Genomic DNA, 16947 nt, shown 5'->3' on the forward strand with positions numbered 1-16947 from the left:
CACTCGTTCAACATGCAGAGAAAGGAATCCAAAAAGCTATCGCTAAACTTTAAAACAAGTAAAAATGTGTTTCTATTTAATCCTCATATACCCTAAAATGTAATTAAACTATAATATTTCATACAGAAAAAAGTATGTTCAATAGGAAAACGATATTAGCAGGTTTAGAGGTCCTAGTGGACATCTAGTGGAAGCCCTATAGAGGTCCTCTTCGTAGCACGTGCATACACTGATTTCCAAGTCTGTGTCCATGTATCAAAACTCATAATTTTTCGTTGTTTGGGGAGAAACAAGCCTGAAACGTTGAACAAAGACTACTGACACCCAGTGGAAGCCATAGGAATTGCATACTGGGAGCTAGTTACATTATTTTCCTATACGTTCCATTGGAAGAGCATTAGCTCTCAAAAAAAAAATGGTTGGTTTTTCTTTGGATTTTCTCCTACCATACTATCTAGTCTCCTACATTATTTTAACATTTCTACAAATTTCTGTCCAATGGTACCAATTATATGCATATCCTGGTTTCAGGGCCTGAGCAACAGGCCGTCTACTTTGGGCACGTCAAGTCAGGCAGAAATTGAGAAAAATAGACCCTAACCTGAAGAACCTGTTATGGCTAGACTTGGCACTAGCGACCACCTCGACAACATCCGGTAAAATTGCAGAGCGCAAAATTCAAATGACTATTTCATTTAACATTCATGAAAATACAAGTGTCAAACATCAGAAAAAAGCTTAACTTCTTGTTAATTCAGCCGCTGTGTCAGATTTCAAAAAGGCTTTGCGGTGAAAGCACACCATGTGATTATCTGAGGACAGCGCCCCGCACACAAAAGCATTAAAAACATTTTTCAACCAGCCAGGTGCGCCAAAAAGTCAGAAATAGCGATAAAATAAATGCCTTACCTTTGAAGATCTTCTCTGTTGGCACTCCAAAAGGTCCCAGCTACATCACAAATGGTCCTTTTGTTCGATAAAGTCCTTCTTTATATCCCCAAAAACTCAGTTTAGCTGGCATGCTTCATTAAATAATCCATCCAGTTTCCCTACTTCAATATGCATACAAAATGAATCCCAAACGTTACCAATAACCTTCTCCAAACAAGTCAAACAACATTTATAATCAAACCTTAGGTACCCTAATACGTAAATAAACTATCAAATTTAAGACAGGGAATCGTTATTGTCTTTAAAGGAGATAAACAACAAAGAACACGCTCTCATCCACGCACATGAAAACACTACAGCCAAAATTGGAGCCACTTAGAAAAACTACAAATTCTAGGTCATTTTTCCAAAAACAAGCTTGAAACTCTCTCTCGAAAGGCTGTTGACATCTAGTGGAAGCTCTAGGAACTGCAATCTGGGAGGTTTTCCATTCATATTAAACATGACAGCCATTGGAAACAGTGGTAGGCTGAATTAATGTTTTTATGGATGGTTTGTCCTCGGGTTTTTATCAGTTCTGTTATACTCACAGACATTATTGTAAAAAAAAATTGAAACTTTAGAGTGTTTTCTATCCAAATCTACCAATTATATACATATACAAGCCTCTGGGCCTGAGTAACGGGCAGCTTACTTTGGGCACAGTTTTCATCTAGACATCAAAATACTTTCTATTTGCCATATTTTTCAGCTGTGCTGTGTTATTTCACAAACGTTCTGAACCTTGCTATTCTCATAGTTTCTACCGATTGTAAATGAAATATAAACATTTTTGCTAAATGTATTGTTATATTATTGATCAGTTGACTATGACTTTTGAAATCACCCAGTTCTGCCGAGTTAGCTCCAGGTAAATGTTGCAATTCTTCAGCCATTCCTGGACCTGTGACCAAAAAAAAGCTACATATGGACACTACTAAAATAAATTATCTAATTACTCTTTCTCTACGCAGCAAATTCTGCAGAGCTGGGAAGGTTGTATCCCCATATATAACATTCTATTGGTTGCAAGAATTTTGAATAATGATTTCAATTGAAAAATGTTACGTTTTGCGCATCAGTTCATAAACCATGTGCCATGGAATCGGTACATCGAAAATCTATTCCCAACTATTTTGCAATCTGTATGGAACAACTGTCAATCTTTTCGGTCCTTAAATGAAACTGGTACACTTTTTTTATTCATAACAATTTTCTTTAACAAATTTTGGTCTATAATGCAGGGCTGACAGACAAGTTCCTTACTTTTTCAACCTTCCACTTGCCTCTTCCATTTTTGCGGTAATGCTACAATTAGTTGTTTGTAATTTTGGGTGTAGCAGACATGTCCATATATTTTTGTTAGATGCATGTGTGACATAACTCCACTAGTCCTATTTATGATATACTTTACAAAGATTCTACCTTTTTTGGGGGGATATTTGATATTAACCACAATATTTGTTGTATTGTTTGTTCTGACTTTTCTAGTGGATTAAACTGAAATTGCAACAGACATTCATTCTATTGCTTGTTTTAAAAATAGCTATATTTTGGAGATTATTTCATTTTACAACCTCTCACTTTCGGTTATTTGAATCTGCATAAAGGGAAAACGGCCATTCTGCCATGGTTCTATCTGTCACCAGAGGGCAGCAGAGCCCATTCTAGAGACAATTATGACACTCGGGTGTGTTCTAGTACTCCTTATGATTTCCCCTTTAAAAGAGGTCTGTTTTCGGTTTCTCTTTGCAGGAGCTTGAATTGATTACCATGTGCGGTCGTTTCCTGGGGGAGTTCTCGAGTTTTTCAAGTGTACTGTGATCCTGCGGCTAACGTTTCTTAGTCAAGTATTATGTGTATCCTTAACCACTGATTCCTCGTCTGGTACCTTCTCTGCACCTGGGTCCAACCTCACCACGTCACAGCAAGCTTCTGCCTAAACATGGACCCAGTAGATATAACCCAGATCAAGAATGTTGTAACCCACCAAGGAGAACTGCTGGGGCGGCAGCAAGAACAACTCTCCCAAATATCAGAGACCCTCTGTGCACTTACCGACTCCCTCCAACCACAGTCCAACCCCAACCCAGGAGGAGCCAATGCCCAATTCTCATCTGTAATTCCTCCAGGGAACCTGCACCGGGAACCCAAGATCCCAGCCCCCGAGCAGTAAACGGCTACCCGGGAGGATGCAAGGGGTTCCTCACTCAATGTTTTCTGATTTTCGAGCTACAGTCCTCCTCGTTCCACACTGATCAGGCCATGATCACCTACATAATCTTTCTACTCTCGGGCAAGGCCCTGGCATGGGTAATGGCATTGTGGGAACAACAGCCACCTTACTGCAACTCCATATTATCCTTCACTGCCGAGCTATGACAAGTCTTCAACCACACAGTCGGAGGACGAGAAACGACCAGCTGACTGTTCAACATCCACCCAGGGGCCAGACCAATGGCTGACTTCACCATTGAGTTATGCACCCTCGCCGGCAAGAGTTGGTGGAATACGAATAACCTGGTTGCATTCTACCAGGGTTTGTCTAACTCCATCAAGGATGAACTGGCCTCTCGGGAACTGGAAGAGGACCTTGAGTCCCTGATCACGCTGGTAATCAGGATGACATCCACCTCCAAGAATGTGAGACAGCGCCTTTTTGACACCACCCCAGTATCACGGTTTCCTGAGCACCCCAAGCCCCCCGAACTCAGCATTGAAGAGCCCATGCAGATGGGTCGCACTCGTCTGAGCCAGCAGGAGCATGACAGGCGCATGCTTGAAGGCTGCTACTTTTACTGCGGAGGTCTCGGCCATTTACGTGCTACATGCCCAGAGCTGACTGAAAAAGCCATGGCTCACCAGGACCAGGGGAGACGAGCTGTGCAGTTATCCCCCAGCTACCAAGTCACCATCTGACACTACCCGCAACCCTCCACTGGGACCACCGTCAGCACCAGATTCAAGCCGACTCATTTCATTGGTCAGGACAATCCCCTGCATGAAAGGTTCCATCCCTCTGCAGATTCAAGGCCTCGCTGGACGGTTGGTGTGAACCACTCAGACTCTTAGTTTTATTTTGATCATTGCTCCCAAGAACCCCCTTATCCTAGGGTACCCCTGGCTAGCACTACATAACCCACTATTTTCCTGGTCCACATACTAGACTGGGGTAAGGACTGCCAGACTAAATGTCTAAGACCCCCACCAAGAGCCTCTCCGTGTCCTCCTGCATCCATTGAAGACCAAGACTTCTCCGCTCTCCCTCCCGAATACTTCAACCTCTGGGTGGCCTTCAATAAGACGAAAGCCGTCACCCCCCCCCCCCCTCGTATTTCTGTTGACTCCAACATGGCGGAGAAATATATTTACGTCTGAGCGCCGTCTCAGATTATTGCATGGTAGGCTTTTTTCGTAGCGTTTTTCAAAAATCTGACACAGCGGTTGCATTAAGAACCAGTGTATCTTTAATTATATGTAGAACATGTATCTTTAGTCAAAGTTTATGATGAGTATTTCTGTTATCTGGCGTAGCTTTCTGTAATTCCTCCGGATATTTTGGAGGCATTTCTGAACATGGCGTCAATGTAAACCGAGATTTGTGGATATAAATATGCATATTATCGAACAAAACATAAATGTATTGTGTAACATGTCATATGAGTGTCATCTGATGAAGATTATCAAAAGGTTAGTGATTCATTTTATCTCTAATTCTACTTTTGTGACTCTATCTTTGGCTGGGAAAAATGGCTGTGTTTTTTTTAATTATGTGGTGGTCTAACATAAATATATGTTGTGTTTTCGCTATATGTTGTGTTATCTTTCATTTGCTGTATTGGACTTGTTAATATTTCTAAAGAATATTTTTGAAAAGCCCGTGCCACCTTTTCAGCTGAATGGGGGGGGTCCCACTTCGCCAAAAGCCAGGGAAAATGCAGCGTGGCAAATAAAATGGTATAAATATCAAACTTTTATTAAACCACACATGTAACATACTAAATTAAAGCTACACTCGTTGTGAATCCAGCCAACATGTCCGATTTTAAAAAGGCTTTTCGGGCGAAAGCATAAGAGGCTATTATCTGATGGTAGCACAACAGTAAACAAAGAGAGTAGCATATTTCAACCCTGCAGGCGCTACACAAAACACAGAAATAAAATATAAAACATGCCTCACCTTTGACGAGGTTCTTTTGTTGGCACTACCTATATGTCCAATAAACATCACAATTGGTCCTTTTGTTCGATTATTCTGTCCATATATATCCAAAATGTCAATTTATTTGGCACGTTTGATCCAGAAAAAAACTGCTTCCACTTCTACTTTTGTATTACAACTTTAGGTATTTTTAACTGTTAATAATCGATCAAATTGAAGACGGGTCTATCTATGTTCAATACAGGTAGACAACAAACCAACGCTACTTTTCAAGTCATGGGCAACTCTCAACAGTGTTCCCCGGTTCCTAGATGGCCGTACTTCTTCATTGCACAAAGGAATAACCTCAACCAAATTCCAAAGACTGGTGACATCCACTGGAAACAAGTGCCTAAGAAATATCGTTTCCCAATGAGAACTCACTGAACAGACAGAGACCTCAACAAAAAAAATCTGAACGGTTAGTCCTCTGGGTTTTGCCTGCTACATAAGTTCTGTTTTACTCACAGACATGATTCAAACAGTTTTAGAAGCTTCAGAGTGTTTTCTATCCAAATATACTACTGATATGCATATCTTATATACGTGGCATGAGTAGCAGGAAGTTGAAATTGGGCACGCTACTTATCCAAAAGTGAAAGTGCTGCCCCCTATACCATAAGAAGTTAACACCCGTAGTGGTCACTATGAGTATTTAGTCATGCCCTTCAGATTATCGAGCTCCCCAGCACTCTTTCAACCATTGATCAATTACACTCTTATGGATATGCTGAATCGGTTTGTCTTTGTTTACCTCAACGATATCCTGATCTTTCCTGCCAAATCAAATCAAATCAAATTTATTTATATAGCCCTTCGTACATCAGCTGATATCTCAAAGTGCTGTACAGAAACCCAGCCTAAAACCCCAAACAGCAAGCAATGCAGGTGTAGAAGCACGGTGGCTAGGAAAAACTCCCTAGAAAGGCCAATATCTAGGAAGAAACCTAGAGAGGAACCAGGCTATGTGGGGTGGCCAGTCCTCTTCTGGCTGTGCCGGGTGGAGATTATAACAGAACATGGCCAAGATGTTCAAATGTTCCTAAATGACCAGCATGGTCGAATAATAATAAGGCAGAACAGTTGAAACTGGAGCAGCAGCACAGTCAGGTGGAAGTTGAAACTGGAGCAGCAGCATGGCCAGGTGGACTGGGGACAGCAAGGAGTCATCATGTCAGGTAGTCCTGGGGCATGGTCCTAGGGCTCAGGTCAGTTGAAACTGGAACAGCAGCATGGCCAGGTGGACTGGGGACAGCAAGGAGTCATCATGTCAGGTAGTCCTGGGGCATGGTCCTAGGGCTCAGGTCCTCCGAGAGAGAGAAAGAAAGAGAGAAGGAGAGAATTAGAGAACGCACACTTAGATTCACACAGGACACCGAATAGGACAGGAGAAGTACTCCAGATATAACAAACTGACCCCAGCCCCCCGACACATAAACTACTGCAGCATAAATACTGGAGGCTGAGACAGGAGGGGACAGGAGACACTGTGGCCCCATCCAAGTCCTGAGATGCCTCCTGCAGAGTCAACAATATGTCAAGATAGAGAAGTGTACGTTTTTCCTTCCTGGCTCACATTATCTCTAACGCAGGAATCTAAATGGACCCCGTAAAGATTAAAGCGGTCGCCGACTGGCCCAGTCCCACCTCACTCAAGCAGGTCCAGCGGTTCCTCGAATTTGCCTATTTTTACAGGTGTTTTAATACGCAACTTTGGTGCTTTGGCAGCGCCTCACGGTCCTAACCCGCAGGTCCCAGATCCATTTTTGCTGGACTCCTGACATTCATGGACCCATCCTCATTCATCCTGATTCTACTCGTCTCTTTGTAGTAGAGGTGGACGCCTCGGACACCGGAGCAGGGGCGGTTCTTTCACAGTGGAACGAGGGGGATACGAAACTGCACCCATGCTCTTTTCTCTCCAAGCGATACTCACAAGCAGAACACAACTACAATGAAGGCAAGCGGGTCCTTGAGGGGTGGAGACACTGGTTGGAGGGGGCACCTCATCCTGTCATGACAGACTTTACATTCCGTGATCAGCCAGTACTACAATGGGGACACTCCTCTTCAGGTGTTAATCGGACACCGGAGTTTCTGAGGTGGAAAAATTCTGGTGGCCCAACATGATTGAGGAGGTGAGATCCTTTGTTGCGGCCTGTTCCAGAGCAAGTCCTCACGCCAGCGACTGGCTGGGTTGCTCCAACCTCTGCCCATCCCCAGCTGACTCTGGTCCCACCTGTCCATAGACTTTATCACAGGGTTGCCTCCATCCCAAGGGCTAAACACTACACTGGTGGTAGTTGATTGGTTCTCCAACTCAACCCATTTCATTGCCTTACCCAAGTTGCCCTCAGCGAAGGAGGCCTATGATCTCATGATTAACCATGTCTTCTGACTACAAGGACTTCCCTAGGACATTGTCTTAGATCGTGGGCCCCAGTTCGTCACAGGTTATTGGAAATCCTCCTGCTCCCTGTTGGGGGCGTCGGTGAGTTTCTCCTCAGTTCCACCCACAGTCGAATGGGAAAACAGAGCAGGCCAACCAGGAGCTGGAGAAATTCCTCCGCTGTTTTGTCTCCACCCAGGCCAGCAACTGGAGCAAGTTCCTTATCTGTGCGGAGCATGTTCACAACACACTGCTGAGAAAGCTCACAACACACTGGGCTCTTGCCGTTCGAGTGTCAGTTTGAGCTACATGGGACCATTCAAGATCCTGAGTCTCATCAACCCGGTCACCTATCGACTCCAGCTTCCCAGGTCTATGAGGGTCTGTCCATCCTACCATGTCTCCCGTCTCAATGTTTACCATGTGCGTTCGTTTCCTAGTGTTTTTTTCAACTGCACTGTGATCCTGCTGCTACCCTTTCTTAGTAAAGTATTATGTTCATCCTTAACCACCGATTCCTCGTCTGGTCTCTTTACTGCACCTAGGTCTAACCTAGTCACACATTCTTGAACATGGGGTGAGACAATCTTACAAATTTTCTAGAGAACCATTTCAGGTGTAGGTAAGACCATAAGTAAATAGGTAAACTGGAAATGACTAAGGAGTTAATCAGGGTGATTTTTCCACAAATAGTCAGGTATTTTCCTTTCCATGGTAGCAAGATCTTATCTATTTTGCTAACTTTCTATTAAAATCGAGATAAATTCTTGTCCACACCACTGTCAAACCATTTGATTGGTAAATTACACAGTAATGTAAAATTAACATTTTTTGGTTATCCAATACATAATATAGTGCACCTTGTAATCCAGAGAGGTTTAAAAAAGTGTCTAGATCTTCTGGGGCTGTGGAGGGATCCAAATAGTGTATTTACAAGAAACCATGAACAGGTTTTTATTACCGGCATAAGGCGTGTTTGTCTCTGGAGGCCAGGAAGGAGCTGGTACGATGTACATTACTGCCGGTTTTAGATTTTGGTGATGTTATATATGTGCAGGCCTCAACCACTACCCTGAGAGCACTTGATTCAGTATATCATGCGATTCATTACAAATCAAAAAATGTCTAACACATCACTGTGATCTCTACAGCACTTTTGGCTGGTAGTCCATGACCATGTGTAGGCTTTAACACTGGTATATACTGATTTATAAGGCCATACTGGGTAAAATGCCATGTTATCTGTTTTTTAATCATGGCCGTGCTGCTGCTCCAGTTTCAACTGTTCTGTTCTGTCCACTGTGATTATTATTATTTGACCCTGCTGGTCATCTATGAACATTTGAACATCTTGGCCATGTTCTGTTATAATCTCCACCCGGTCACAGCCAGACGAGGACTGGCCACCCCTCATAGCCTGGTTCCTCTCTAGGTTTCTTCCTATGTTCTGGCCTTTCTAGTGAGTTTTTCCTAGCCATCGTGCTTCTACAACTTCATTGCTTGCTGTTTGGGGTTTTAGGCTGGGTTTCTGTACAGCACTTTGAGATATCATCTGAAGTAAGAAGGGCTTTATAAATACATTTGATTTGATTTGATTTAGAGAGAGTCAGAGACAGTCTCTGATGTGAAAAGACAAGACTGGCTACCACTGAGAACAGATCCTCTATCTGTACTTCAACATAGTGTGTGTTTGTGTGTGTGTGTGTGTGTGCGCTTGTGTGTAAGGAGGTATAAATAATTTTGTGTATGTATTTAATAAGCCATGTTGTAAATTGTATATTATGTAAATGAGCTGTTGTTGCTGGCAATAATTTAATCAGCATTAATCATTACAAGTTTCCAAACACATGAAACACGAGTGAACAGCATTGCCTCAGAACACACGCACGTACACACACACACACACACACACACACACACACACACACACACACACACACACACACACACACACACACACACACACACACACACACACACACACACACACTCACACAGAGTCAGATTATTGTACAGCAGGAACACATCAGCAATGTTGTCTTCATCTGGTATTGTTAGCTGGAACTAGGTCATTAGAAGAGAAGTCTGTTTCTTTGTGCTGTTCAAGGCTACTCCGGCTGCTTTTATGATTTCTTTAGTCTGCTTTACTCTTCCCCCCTTTTCGTTGCAAAATCTCTCCTCTCTGTTCGATCCTTTCTCCATTTCTCCTGTCTGTCCTCCCTCTACTTCTCTGGTATCCATCCTCACCATGTCTGTCTTCCAGTCTCTTCCCTTCCTCTTTACTCTTCTCTCCTTCTTTGATCCTATATATTTATATATATATATAATATATGCCCTTTAGCAGACGTTTTTATCCAAAGTGTCTTACAGTCAAGCGCATACCTTTTAACCCATGGCTTGACTCATGTTCATGTGTCTCTATACAATACAAAGACAAATCACTGCACCCACATAAAAAAGTACTGCAGTTTACTATAAATACTAGAGTACTTACTACAGAATTATGTATAATTTGGTAGTATACTATAGAGTACTATAGTAAATACTACAGTAATATCCACAAAAAAACACTGCAGTAAATACTATAAAACTTGAAGCAAAAACAGTATATATACTGTTTTACTACAGTAAATACTACAATATATACACTTAGGATACCAAACATTAGGAACACTTACCTTATATTGAGTTGCACCCACCTATGCCCTCAGAACAGCCTCAATTCATCAGGGCAAGCACTCTACACTTACCTTATATTGAGTTGCACCCACCTATGCCCTCAGAACAGCCTCAATTCATCAGGGCAAGCACTCTACACTTACCTTATATTGAGTTGCACCCACCTATGCCCTCAGAACAGCCTCAATTCATCAGGGCAAGCACTCTACACTTACCTTATATTGAGTTGCACCCACCTATGCCCTCAGAACAGCCTCAATTCATCATTGCAAGCACTCTACACTTACCTTATATTGAGTTGCACCCACCTATGCCCTCAGAACAGCCTCAATTCATCAGGGCAAGCACTCTACACTTACCTTATATTGAGTTGCACCCACCTATGCCCTCAGAACAGCCTCAATTCATCAGGGCAAGCACTCTACACTTACCTTATATTGAGTTGCACCCACCTATGCCCTCAGAACAGCCTCAATTCATCATTGCAAGCACTCTACACTTACCTTATATTGAGTTGCACCCACCTATGCCCTCAGAACAGCCTCAATTCATCAGGGCAAGCACTCTACACTTACCTTATATTGAGTTGCACCCACCTATGCCCTCAGAACAGCCTCAATTCATCAGGGCAAGCACTCTACACTTACCTTATATTGAGTTGCACCCACCTATGCCCTCAGAACAGCCTCAATTCATCATTGCAAGCACTCTACACTTACCTTATATTGAGTTGCACCCACCTATGCCCTCAGAACAGCCTCAATTCATCAGGGCAAGCACTCTACACTTACCTTATATTGAGTTGCACCCACCTATGCCCTCAGAACAGCCTCAATTCATCAGGGCAAGCACTCTACACTTACCTTATATTGAGTTGCACCCACCTATGCCCTCAGAACAGCCTCAATTCATCAGGGCAAGCACTCTACACTTACCTTATATTGAGTTGCACCCACCTATGCCCTCAGAACAGCCTCAATTCATCAGGGCAAGCACTCTACACTTACCTTATATTGAGTTGCACCCACCTATGCCCTCAGAACAGCCTCAATTCATCAGGGCAAGCACTCTACACTTACCTTATATTGAGTTGCACCCACCTATGCCCTCAGAACAGCCTCAATTCATCAGGGCAAGCACTCTACACTTACCTTATATTGAGTTGCACCCACCTATGCCCTCAGAACAGCCTCAATTCATCAGGGCAAGCACTCTACACTTACCTTATATTGAGTTGCACCCACCTATGCCCTCAGAACAGCCTCAATTCATCAGGGCAAGCACTCTACACTTACCTTATATTGAGTTGCACCCACCTATGCCCTCAGAACAGCCTCAATTCATCAGGGCAAGCACTCTACACTTACCTTATATTGAGTTGCACCCACCTATGCCTTCAGAACAACCTCAATTCATCAGGGCAAGCACTCTACAAGGTTTTGAAAGCCTTCCAAAGGGATTCTGGACCATGTTGACTTGGCTGGATGTCCTTTGGGTGGTGGACCATTCTTGATACACACGGGAAACTGCTGAGCATGAAAAACCCAGCAGCGTTGCAGTTCTTGACACAAACCAGTGCGCCTGGCACCTACTACCATACCCCATTCAAAGGCACTTAAATATTTTGTCTTGCCCATTCACCCTCTTAATGGCACACATACACAATCCATGTCTCAATTGACTCAAGACCTAAAAATCCTTCTTTAACCTGTCTCCTCCCCTTCATCTACAATGATTGAAGTGGATTTAACAAATCAAATCAAAGTTGATTTGTCACATGCGCTGAATAAAACAGGTAGACCTTACAGTGAAATGCTTACTTACAGGCTCTAACCAACAGTGCCAAAAAGGTATTGGTGAACAATAGGTAAGTAAAGAAATAAAAACAACAGTAAAAAGACATTGAAAAATAACAGTAGCGAGGCTATATACAGTAGCGAGGCTATATACAGTAGTGAGGCTATATACAGTAGTGAGGCTACATACAGTAGTGAGGCTATATACAGTAGTGAGGCTATATACAGTAGTGAGGCTATATACAGTAGAGAGGCTATATACAGTAGTGAGGCTATATACAGTAGTGAGGCTACATACAGTAGTGAGGCTATATACAGTAGTGAGGCTATATACAGGAGCGAGGCTATAACAGTAGCGAGGCTATATACAGGAGCGAGGCTATAACAGTAGCGAGGCTATAACAGTAGCGAGGCTATAACAGTAGCGAGGCTACTTACAGGAGCGAGGCTATATACAGGAGCGAGGCTATATACAGTAGTGAGGCTATATACAGTAGTGAGGCTACATACAGTAGTGAGGCTATATACAGTAGTGAGGCTATATACAGGAGCGAGGCTATAACAGTAGCGAGGCTATATACAGGAGCGAGGCTATAACAGTAGCGAGGCTATAACAGTAGCGAGGCTATAACAGTAGCGAGGCTACTTACAGGAGCGAGGCTACTTACAGGAGCGAGGCTATAACAGTAGCCAGGCTACATACAGGCACTGGTTAGTCGGGCTGATGGAGGTAGCATGCACATGTAGATATGGTTAAAGTGACTATGCATATATGATAAAAAGAGGGGTTGGTGGGTGGCGGTACACAATGCAGATAGCCCGGTTAGCCAATGTGCGGGGGCACTGGTTGGTCAGGCAAATTGAGGTAGTATGTACATGAATGTATAGTTAAAGTGACTATGCATATATGATAAACAGAGAGTAGCAGCAACGTAAAGGAGGGGGGGGCACACAATGCAAATAGTCTGTGTAGCCATTTGATTACCTGTTTTTACCCCCATGGCTTGGGGGTAAAAACTGTTGAGAAGCCTTTTTGTCCTAGACTTGGCACTCCGGTACCTCTTGCCATGCGGAAGAAGAGAGAACAGTCTATGACTGGGGTGGCTGGGGTCTTTGACCATTTTTAGGGTCTTCCTCTGACACCGCCTGGTGTAGAGGTCCTGGATGGCAGGCAGCTTTGCCCCAGTGATGTACTGGGCCGTACGTACTACTCTCTGTGGTGCCTTGTGGTTGGAGGCAGAGCAATTGCCTTACCAGGCATGCTTTCGATGTTGCAGCTGTAGAACCTTTTGAGGATCTGAGGACCCATGCCAAATCTTTTTAGTTTCCTGAGGGGGAATAGGCTTTGTCGTCCCCTCTTCACGACTGTCTTGGTGTGTTTGGACCATTCTAGTTTGTTGGTGATGTGGACACCAAGGAACTTGAAGCTCTCAACCTGCTCCACTACAGCCCCGTCGATGAGAATGAGGGCGTGCTCAGTCCTCCTTTTCCTGTAGTCCACAATCATCTCCTTAGTCTTGTTTACATTGAGGAATAGGTTGTTATTCTGGCACCACCCGTCCAGGTCTCTGACCTCCTCCCTATAGGCTACCTCGTCATTGTCAGTGATCAGACACTGTTGTGTTGTCTGATAACTTAATGATGGTGTTGGAGTAGTGCTTGGCCAGGCAGTCGTGGGTGTACAGGAGGGGACTGAGCATGCACCCCTGAGGGGCTCCAGTGTTGAGGATCAGCGTGGCAGATGTGTTGCTACCTACCCTCACCACCTGGGAGCGGCCCGTCAAGAAGTCCAGGATCCAGTTTCAGAAGGAGGTGTTTAGTCACAGGATCCTTAGCTTAGTGATGAGCTTTGAGGGTACTATAGTGTTGAACGCTGAGCTGTAGTCAATGACTAGCATTCCCACATAGATGTTCCTTTTGTCCAGGTGGGAAAGGGCAGTGTGGAGTGCAATAGAGATTGCATCATCAGTGGTTCTGTTTGGGCGGTATGCAAATTGCTGTATGTCTAGGGTTTCTGAGATAATGGTGTTGCTGTGACCCATTACCAGCCTTTCAAAGCACTTCATGGCTACGTACGTGAGTGCTACGGGTCTGTAGTAATTTAGGCAGGTTACCTTCGTGTTCTTGGGCACAGGGACTATGGTGGTCTGCTTGAAACATGTTGTTATTACAGACTCAATCAGGGACATGTTGAAAATGTCAGTGAAGACACCTGCCAGCAGATGTCCTGGTAATCCGTCTGGCTTTGCAGCCTTGTGAATGTTGACCTGTTTAAAGGTCTTACTCACGTCAGCTACGGAGAGCGTGATCACACAGTCGTCCAGAACAGCTGATGGTCTCATGCATGCCTCAGTGTTGCTTGCCTCGAAGCGAACATAGAAGTGATTTAGCTTATCTGGTAGGCTTGTGTCACTGGGCAGCTCACGGCTGTGCTTCCCTTTGTAGTCTGAAATAGTTTGCAAGCCCTGCCACATAAGACAAGTGTCGCAGCCGGTGTAGTACGATTCAATCTTAGCCCTGTATTGACACTTTGCATGTTTGATGGTTTGTCAGAGGGCATAGCAGGGTTTCTTATAAGCTTCCGGGTTAGAGTCCCACACATTGAAAGTGGCAGCTCTACCCTTTAGCTCAGTGTGAATGTTGCCTGTAATCCATGGCTTCTGGTTGGGGTATGTGCGTACAGTCACTGTGGGGACGACGTCCTCAAGTACTTATTGATAAAGCCAGTGACTGATGAGGTATACTCCTCAATGCCATCAGAAGAATCGCGGGATATGTTCCAGTCTGTGCTAGCAAAACAGTCCTGTAGTTTAGCATCTGCTTCATCTGACCACTTTTGTAGAGACCGAGTCACTGGTGCTTCCTGCTTGAATTTTTTGCTTGTAAGCAGGAATCAGGAGGATAGAATTGTGGTCGGATTTACCAAATGGAGGGTGAGGGAGAGCTTTGTACGCGTCTCTGTGTGTGGATTCTCTCTGGTTGCACATTAGGTAGAAATTAGAACTGATTTTAAGTTTCCCTGCATTAAAGTCTCCTGCCACTAGTAGCGCCACCTCTGGGTGAGCGGTTTCCTGTTAGCTTATTTCCTTATACAGCTGATTGGGTGTGGTCTTAGTGCCAGCATCCGTCTGTGGTGGTAAATAAACAGCCACAAAAGTATAGCTGAAATCTCTCTAGGAAAGTAGTGTGGTCTGCAATTTATCACAAGATACTCTACTTCAGGCGAGGAAAATCTAGAGACTTCCTTAGATTTCGTACACCAGCTGTTGTTTACAAATATGCACAGAACGCCCCCCCCCCCCTCGTCTTACCGGAGTGTGCTGTGCTATCTTGCCGGTGCAGCGTATATATCCCGCTAGCTGAATATCCCTGTCATCGTTCAGCCACGATTCCGTGAAACATAAGATATTACAGTTTTTGATGTCCCGTTGGTAGGATATTCGTGATCGTACCTCGTCTAATTTATTGTCCAATAATTGAACGTTGGCGAGTAATATTGACGATAACGGCAGCTTTCCTGCTCGCATTCTGCTGATCCTTACGAGGCATCCTGCTCTGTGTCATCTGTACCTGCGTCGCTTTCTCTTGCCAATAACCGGGATGTCGGCCTTGTCGGGTGTTAGCAGTATAACGTGTGTTTCCTGCTTATTGAGGGAAAAAATCTTTGTCTAATCCGAGGTGAGTGATCGCTGTCCTGATCTCAAGAAGCTCTTTGTCTAATCCGAGGTGAGTGATCGCTGTCCTGATCTCAAGAAGCTCTTTTTTGCCGTAAGATACGGTTGCAGAAATATTATGTACAAAATAAGTTACAAATAACGCGAAAAAACCCACATAATAGCACAATTGGTTGGGCGCCCGTAAAACTGCTGCCATTTCTTCCGGCGCCATCTATAGAAGTGACATCAGTAAGGGATCATAGCTTTCACCTGGATTCATGTGTCCAGTCTATGTCATGGAAAGACCATATGTTCTTAATGTTTTGTAGACTGTGTAATTTGCATATACCCTGCCCATTCCCCTCACTGATATCCCTATTTTTGTCAAATAAAAATAATATATTGTGTTCCTTATGGTTATAGAATAGAGTAGAACTCTGGCTTTTGGGGGGGAACATTTGCTCTGTTAGTATTTCTCTAGTAGCTGTTATCAAGGTGAAAGCCCCTCACTTCTTTGTCAAATATATTCAAACAAAAACAATTATGTAATTTACAGCAGTAATGTCACCCAAAATACTACAGTATACTACAGTCCACATAAACACTATAGTAAATGCCACTGTATCCTACAGTCTGCCAAAACACTACAGTAATTACAACTTTTACTACAGTATTAATACTATAGTTGGACCTCAATCCGCAAAAACACTACAGTGAATACTACAGTAAAGTCTGCAAAAACACAGCGAATACTATAGTATTCCTACCATAGCACACACTATACTAGTATTTTTTTAATGTGGGCCTATCTCAGGTGTCAAACTCATTCCACGGAAGGCAGAGTTTCTGTGGGTTTTCAATTCTCCCTTGTACTTGATTAATGATGAATGAAGGTCACTAATTAGGAAAGAACTCCCCTCACCTGGTTGTCTGGGTCGTAATTGAAAGGAAACACAAAAGTCTGCAGACACTAGGCCCTTGATGGACTGAGTTTGACATCCCTGGACTATCTGGCGTTTGTGAAAATAAAACATATTTTTTATTTCAGATTTCAGTTGGACAACTCCACTCATGTTTTTTGAGTTGATTCATTTTAGTTTGACTGGATTTTATCAATGAATGCATAGTAATATTTAATCATAAATGATGAAGAGGTGCTCCTAGGTCTGTGAAGGAGATCCTCGTACCGTCTGTCTGCTGATGTATCTCCTTGTTAATGTGTGACAACTAATCAGTTCAATCAGACTGCACTAACGAGGGGTCGGTCACACACGCACACACGACATCTCTCGTTAA

Source organism: Oncorhynchus kisutch, linkage group LG29 (assembly GCF_002021735.2).
Source record: "Oncorhynchus kisutch isolate 150728-3 linkage group LG29, Okis_V2, whole genome shotgun sequence".
In the NCBI taxonomy this organism is placed as follows: domain Eukaryota; kingdom Metazoa; phylum Chordata; class Actinopteri; order Salmoniformes; family Salmonidae; genus Oncorhynchus; species Oncorhynchus kisutch.